Consider the following 8,430-nt stretch of genomic DNA (forward strand, 5'->3'; position numbering starts at 1 on the left):
GGGCCATAAGGCCCCTACTGTGGGTCAGAAAGCGGTCGACAGGTGTACGCATCGCCTCTAACTTGAATTATGACTTAGAGTAGTTCAGTCATAATCTAGTGCAAGGTAGCTTCACGTCACTGGCTTTTCAACCAAGTGTGATGACCAATTCTGCGAATCAATGGTTCCTCTCGTACTAGGTTGAATTACTATTGCGACACTATCATCAGTAGGATAAAACTAACCTATCTAGCATTCAGTCATAATCCAGCTCACGTTCCCTAATGGTGGGTGCACAATCCAACACTTGGTGAATTTTGCTTCACAATGATAAGAAGAGCCAACATTGAAGGATCAAAAAGTAACGTTGCTATGAACACTTGGCTACCACAAGCCAGTTATCCCTATGGTAACTTTTTTGACACCTCTATTTTCAAATTTCAAAGGTCTAAAAGATCGTTAGGCCACGCTTTCATGATTCATATTCGTACTAGAAATCAGAATTAAATGAGCTTTTACCCTTCTGTTCCGAACTAGATTTCTGTTCTCGTTGAGCTCATCTTTGGACACCTACGTTATCTTTTAACAGATGTGCCATCCCAGCCAAACTCCCCACTTGACAATGTATTCCACCCGGATCAGCCCATGAAGCGAGCCTTAGGTCCAAAAAGAGGAGCAGTGCCCGCCTCTGATTCACAGAATAAGTAAAATAACGTTAAAAGTAGTGGTATTTCTCTTTCACCTTTCAGTTCCCACTTATTCTATACCTCTCAAGTCATTTTACAAAGTCAAACTAGAGTCAATCTTAATAGGGTCTTCTTTCCCCGTCAATTTTGCCAAGCACGTTCCCTTGGCTGTGGTTTCGCTAGATAGTAGACTGGGACAGTGGGAATCTCATTAATCCATTCATGTGCATCACTAATTAGATGACGATGCATTTGGCTACCTTAGGAGAGTCATAGTTACTGATAATAGAAGTCGAGCCCGACGAAGGCAAGAGCGAGACGAGACCCGTTGATAGTCGATGGCGGACCAATGATGCAATCAAGGGCAAAGCAAGTGAAACAAGCGATGGGATTGCTCGTTCAAGAAACCATGGATGGAACCATGTTCGGGACTCAAAATGGAGCAACTTTCATGTTCGGGTTGAAGGTCGAATTGACCTGGATCAATTTGTTATCAAGCGACGAAAGCGGAGGTAGAAAACAACACCATGCAGCCGCACAGGCAAAATTCCATTCGACTGCACACATGGTTCCCGAAAACCAAAAGTCTAATTCGAGCTGAACCATGTGACTGCATGGATTTACACCAATTTAATCAGTTGGTATCAGAGCTTTGGCTCCAATTTAATCAGGTTATATCCTTTATTTTCTAAATTTTTTCAATTTCTTATGTTCTTGTGTCCAGAAGGTTTTCTTGATCTTTGATCCAAAAAATTTCATCTAAAATCTTCAAATTTAATTTTTGAGCTCAATTTTTGCCCAAATTAATTTTTGCTTTCTTTGTTGGTTTTGTTATTGATTTTCGGATCTAAAAAAATATTACTGTTCATCCGTACAGTAAAAAAATTGTTAAATATTATTGATCCTTCAAATACCAACTTTTATTATTCATTATCATTTCTAAATTACTTGGACACATTGAATCATTCCATTCCTTCAATTTAAATCAAGTTTTAAAAGTTTTCTTTGAGTCCTTTGTTACAATTATTGAGTCACATCCGATTTGGGGAATTCTACACGAATTGATTGATTGATTGAGTTCATTGATTGTTCCTAGAAGCAATTGTTGAAAGAACTGAGTGGTAAAAGGTAGAGAGGTCAGCTTAATAGAGGGTAAAAGCCTTTTGTGTGTTTCGAGTGACTTTTGGTGAGGCGGTAAAATAAAATTTTAGAGTTAGGATGTCAGAAAGGGCAGAATCAAATTCAAGCCGATAAGGCAATAATAGCAATGCATCAGAGGATTTAGTGCAAAGGTTTGAGAAGACGTTTGGAGATGTGAGAGATAGGTTGGAGAAGTAGGAGGCTTGGATGAATAGATTAGATACATCGGTGGCTAATCTTAGTTGGGCGCATCGAGTGGATGTATCCAATGCCAGAGGACTGGATAGATGGGAGCCTAGGAGGGAAAGGCGAGAGGAGTATGGATATGGGAGTGACATGGCGAAGATGAATTTCACGGTGTTGAGATGGGAAGGATGAGGAATAGAGGCAATAGGTTCAACAGACGGGGTCAGAATGACCGTGGGGAGGAGTTGGATGGAAACTTAGGAAATATAAAAATGACAGTTCCTTTATTCAAAGGAAGGAGTGATCCTGAGGTATACCTAGACTGGGAAAGGAAGGTTGAAATGATCTTCGAGTGTTATAACTATTCAAAGGAGAAAAAGGTGAAGTTAACAGTTTTGGAGTTCAGCGACTATGCAATTTCATGGTGGGATCAAGTGATTACTTCACAACGTAGGAGTGGGGGAAGACCAATCAGTACTTGGGAGGAATTGAAGTCATTGATGAGAAAGAGGTTTGTTCCTAGCCACTATTACCAAGAGATCCATCAAAAACTGCAAGGTCTATATCAAGGGTCAAAAAGTGTAGAGGACTATATTAAGGAGATGGAAATACTCATGATTAGGGCCAATGTGGTGGAGGATCAGGAGGCTACCATGGCACGATTCTTGAATGGGTTTAATAGGGAAATTGCCAATGTAGTGGAGTTGCAATATTATGTGGAGTTGGAAGACATGTTGCATGTGGCTATGAAGGTAAAGAGACAACTGAAGAGGAAAGGGGCAGCTAGGTAGCCGTTACGAACTTTGAGTGTTAATCCATCTTGGAAGCCAGGGTAGAACAACAACAACAAAGGTGATAAAACTGTACCTAAAGGTAGGAATGAGTGGCAGAAAAGGAAAGAAGAAAGTGCTAGTAAAATAGCACCCAAAACAGATTCACAACCATCAAGGAATTGAGACATCAAGTGTTTCAGATGCTTGGGGTTAGGGCACATTGCTTCTCAATGCCCAAATAAACGGGTAATGGTTTTGTTGGATAATGGAGAGGTGGTGAGTGAAAGTGAAGGAGAGTTTGAGGACGTGCCTGCATTGGAGGGCGTTGAAGAAGAAGAAAAATTGGAGTATGCTGTTGGAGAATCGTTGGTGTCAAGGAGAGCTCTTAACACTCAAGTCAAAGTGGATGATTCGGAGCAGCAGCGAGAAAATATATTCCACACACGTTGTTACATCAACAATAAGGTATGTAGTATGATTATTGATGGTGGGAGTTGCACAAATGTAGCTAGCACAACTTTAGTTGAGAAATTAGGACTAGCATTGTTAAGACACCCTAGGCCTAATAAGTTGCAATGGTTGAATGAAAGTGGGGAAGTTAGGGTGAATAAAAGAGTTTTAATTAATTTATCAATTGGGAGTTATAGTGACAAAGTAATATGTGATGTGGTGCCTATGCATGCGGGTCATATCTTGTTAGGAAGGCCATGGCAATATGATAGAAGGCTCACACATGATGGATATAGGAATCGTTATAGCTTTGTCAAGGATGGAAAGACTATTACTCTTGTGCCATTAACACCAGCACAAGTGTATGGAGATCAAATCAAGCTAAAAAGTGAGGAAGACGAGAGAATAAGAGAGTTGGGAAAAAGGAGAGGCAATAGTGAAACCATCTAAGAGAGAAAATAGTGAGGTGGCTAAGAGTGGAGAAAAGAAAAAGAAGCCACATGAGCGGAGAGAAAAAGAGTCAGTTGAGAGGATAGAAAAAGAGTTAACTTAGCGGAGAGAAAAGCCAAAGGTCAACTTCTATGCAAAAGAGAGTGAGTTGAAAAAGGCTATGAGTGATAATAGGCAAATGATATTGTTAGTGTACAAGGAATCCCTCCTCAATTTTGAGGATTCTAACACATCCCACCTTAGTTTGGTTAAGTCTTTATTGCAGGAGTTCGACGACGTGTTTCTTGAGGAGATGCCAAGTGGATTGCCACCAATCAGAGGCATCGAGCACCAGATTGACTTTGTACCCGGAGCTGTCATACCGAATTGACTAGCTTATCGAAGCAATCCTGAGGAGACAAAGGAGCTTCAAAAGTAAGTGGAGGAGTTGATGAGCAAAGGTTATGTCAGGGAGAGCATGAGTCCATGTGCTGTACCTATTTTCCTGGTGCCTAAGAAGGACGGGACTTGGAGAATGTGCGTGGATTGTCGAGCTATCAACAATATCACGATAAAGTATTGTCACCTAATATCTAGGCTAGACGATATGCTTGATGAGTTGCATGGTGCTTGCATTTTTAGTAAGATTGATCTTAACAGTGGGTATCATCAAATTCGCATGCGGGAGGGTGATGAATGGAAAACGGCGTTTAAGACTAAGTATGGATTGTATGAACGGTTAGTTATGCCGTTTGGACTCACTAATGCACCGAGCACTTTTATGCGTTTAATGAACCATGTTTTGCGTGCTTTTATTGGGAAGTTTGTTGTAGTTTATTTTGATGACATCTTAATCTATAGCAAAAACCTAGATGAGCATTTAGAACATTTAAATTGTGTGCTTGTTGTGTTGCGAAAGGAACAACTGTATGCTAATTTCAAAAAGTGCACATTTTGCATGGATAGTGTTGTTTTCCTTGGATTTGTGGTTAGTGCTAACAGGGTGGAAGTCGATGAAGAAAAGATAAAAGCTATTAAAGAATGGCCAACACTTAAGATTATAACTGAAGTTAGGAGTTTTCATGGATTGGCTAGTTTTTATAGGCAATTTGTAAGAGATTTTAGCACCATCACCACACCGTTGACTGAAATAGTAAAGAAGAGTGTAAGTTTTCATTGGGGAGAATCTCAAGAAATTGCATTTAACACAATTAAGAATAAGCTATGTAAAACACCTATTTTGGCATTACCAAATTTTGATAAAACATTCGAGGTTGAGTGTGATGCATCAGGAATAGGTATAGGAGTAGTACTAATGCAGGAAAGGAGACCTATTGCTTACTTTAGCGAAAAGTTGAGTGGGGCAGCATTGAATTATCTGACATATGACAAGGAGTTGTATTCACTTGTTCGAGCATTGGAGACTTGGCAACACTACTTATAGCCAAAGGAATTCGTGATACACACCGATCATGAATCTTTAAAGCATTTGCGAGGTCAAGGTAAGTTGAACAAAAGACATGCGAGATGGGTGGAGTTTATCGAGACATTTCCCTACGTCATCAAGTACAAACAAGGTAACGAAAATATAGTTGCTAATGCGTTGTCTCGAAGGTACGTGCTTTTAAATTCATTAAGTACTAAATTACTTGGTTTTGAGCATATTAAGGGCATGTATGAATCTGATTGTGATTTTTCTAGTATTTATGCTTCATGTGACAAAGGTGCATTTGATAAATTCTATAGGCATGAAGGATAATTGTTTAGGGAAGATAAGTTGTGCATTCCTAATTGTTCTTTGCGTGAATTATTGGTAAGGGAAGCACATGGGGGTGGTTTAATGGGACACTTCGGGGTTCAAAAGACTTTAGACATGTTAGGGGAACATTTTTATTGGCCTAAAATGCGACATGACGTAGAACAAATATGTGGAAAGTGCATAACTTGTAAAAAGGCTAAGTCTAAGGTCCAACCCCATGGTTTGTATACTCCTTTGCCTGTACCTAGTGAACCTTGGGTAGACATATCTATGGACTTTGTGTCAGGTTTGCCTAGGACAAAAAGGGGTCGGGATTCAATATTTATAGTGGTCGATAGGTTTAGTAAGATGGCGCACTTCATACCATGTCATAAAACTGACGATACTACTAATATTGTAGACTTATTCTTTAGGGAAATAGTACATTTACATGGAGTACCTAAAAGTATAGTGTCTGATAGGGACGTGAAGTTTTTGAGTCATTTTTGGCGTGTTCTGTGGAGTAAGTCAGGAACTAAGTTATTATTTTCTACAACTTGTCACCCACAAATAGATGGACAAACTGAGGTAGTTAATCGAACTATGACTCAACTACTTTGGACAGTGATCAATAAAAATCTGAAATCATGGGAAGAGTGTTAACCGTTTATAGAGTTTGCATTTAATCGAGCTACACATTCTACTACTTCGTTTTTTCCTTTTGAAATTGTTTATGGTTTTAATCTACTAACACCTATAGATTTAATGCCTTTGCCTGTGCATGAACGAGGTAGCTTGGATGGGAAACGAAAAGCCGAGATGGTGAAAACACTCCATAAAACGGTCAGGATACAGATCGAAGAGAAAGGAAAGCTGATTGCATCAAAAGTAAATAAAGGAAGAAGACGCATTACATTTGAGCCTGGAGATTGGGTCTGGGTGCATTCAGAAAAGAGCATTTTCCAGGACAGAGGAAGTCAAAATTGTAACCACGAGGCGATGGACCGTTTCAAATCATCAAGAGGATCAATGACAATGCATACAAAGTGGATTTACCTAGTGAGTATAATGTTTCAGCTACTTTTAATGTATATGATCTCTCTCTATTTGATGTAGGTTCAGATTCGAGGACGAATCCTTTTGAAGAGGGAGGGGATGATTGATCCAGGAGTCGAGCCCGATGAAGGCAAGTGCGAGACGAGACCCGTTGATAGTCGATGGCGGACCAATGATACGATCAAGGGCAAAGCAAGTGAAATAAGCAATGGGATTGCTCGTTCAAGGAACCATGGATGGAACCATGTTCGGGACTCAAAATGGAGCAACTTTCATGTTTGGGTCAAATCGACCTGGATCAATTTGTTATCAAGCGACGAAAGTGGAGGCAGAAAACAACACCATGCTGCCGTATAGGCAAAATTCCATACGGCCGCACACTTGGTTCCCGAAAACCAAAAGTCCAATTCGAGTTGAATTTCTTCACTTTGACATTCAGAGGACTGGGCAGAAATCAAGTTGCGTGAGCATCCATGGGTACCATCGCAATGCTTTGTTTTAATTAAACAATCGGAGTCCCCTTGTCTATACTAGTTCTTAGTCGACCGTTCGATGCCCAGAGAAGGCCCCCGAAGGAAATGTTCCAAGTTCGTCTCCTGGTCGGCACGCTCTCATCGTGGGAGCAGATCGAATAGTCCATCGACAATCGATGGGTTTAGGACTGGGACCCCTATGCCCATCCCTTAGAGCCAATCCTTTTCTCGAGCTTACAGATCCATTTGACTGACTTCTCTTACCTACATTGTTCCATTGGCCAGAGGTTTTTTACCTTGGAGACCTGATATAGTTATGAGTACGATCGAGTACGGATGGTACTCGATCTTCTGGATTTTCAAGGGTCGCCAGGAGTGCACCGGACATCACGAGACGTGCGATGCTTTTCCAATCGCTGAACCCTACCTTCGATCGAGCCATTTCTAAGGTGGACAGGCTATTAAATAGAAAAGATAACTCTTTCTAAGGCCCTCGATGACGTCTTCGGACTCCCTAACATTGTCGTCAACCATCGGGTATAAGTCACGCACTTCAGTACCATCCATTTTTGGGGCTTGTTGATTCAACAGGTGAGTTGTTACAAACTTCCTAGTAGATTTCGACTTCCATGACCACCATCCTACTGTCTTAATCGACCAACACCCTTTGTGGGATCTAGGTTTGCATGCAGTTGGGCACGATAAATAGACTTTCGATTCATCCCACATCGCCAGTTCTACTTACCAAAAATGACCCACTTGGAGCTCTCGATTTCGTGGAGCAGTTCAACAAAGCAGCCACACCGTCCTACGTATTTAAAGTTTGAGAATAGGCTGAGGACGTTGCTCCCTCGATGCCTCTAATCATTGACTTTACCTGATAGAACTCGCGTCTGAGCTCCAAGTATCCTGAGGAAAACTTCGGAGGGAACCAGCCACTAGATGGTTCGATTAGTCTTTCGTCCCTATACCTATGTCAGATGAATGATCTGCACATTAGCAACACTGTGGGCCTCCACCAAATTTTTTTCTGGCTTCGATCCTCTCTAGCATAGTTCACCATCTTTTAGGTCCTAACAGGTATGCTCTCACTTAAACCCTTCTCAGAAGATCGAGGTCGATCGGTGTTGCATCCCTCGAGGGGATCACGCCATTCAGCTTCCTTGCACCTTATGGGTTTACTCGGCCATTGACTCGCACACATGTCAGACTCCTTAGTCAGTGTTTCAAGATGAGTCGAATGGAGAGCCCATAGGCCAGCATAGGGAGCACGCAGGTGTTAAGGCATGCTGAGGGAACGCGCTGTCCCCCACAATCGGGACAATGACATTTCATGGGCATGTCGACTGCCTAAGCTTTGGTTATCTCCTCAATTTGTGCTGGTCCACACCACGAGTCGATCAACAGACCAACTCGTTGTCATTCCACATCCTATCAGGACGCATCACCGACCCCCATTCGCTTCCCTTCAGACAATTTCAAGCACTCTTTGACTCTTTTTTCAAAATTCTTTTCATCTT

The 8,430-nt window shown here is 41.3% G+C and overlaps 1 pseudogene; it reads left to right on the forward strand.

The window, feature by feature from the left end:
- The first annotated feature begins 306 nt into the window (after positions 1–306).
- LOC111375055 lies at positions 307–6,939 on the forward strand (annotated as a pseudogene).
- The last annotated feature ends 1,491 nt before the right edge of the window (positions 6,940–8,430 follow it).

This window comes from Olea europaea, unplaced genomic scaffold (genome assembly GCF_002742605.1).
Source record: "Olea europaea var. sylvestris unplaced genomic scaffold, O_europaea_v1 scaffold1330, whole genome shotgun sequence".
Taxonomy (NCBI): domain Eukaryota; kingdom Viridiplantae; phylum Streptophyta; class Magnoliopsida; order Lamiales; family Oleaceae; genus Olea; species Olea europaea.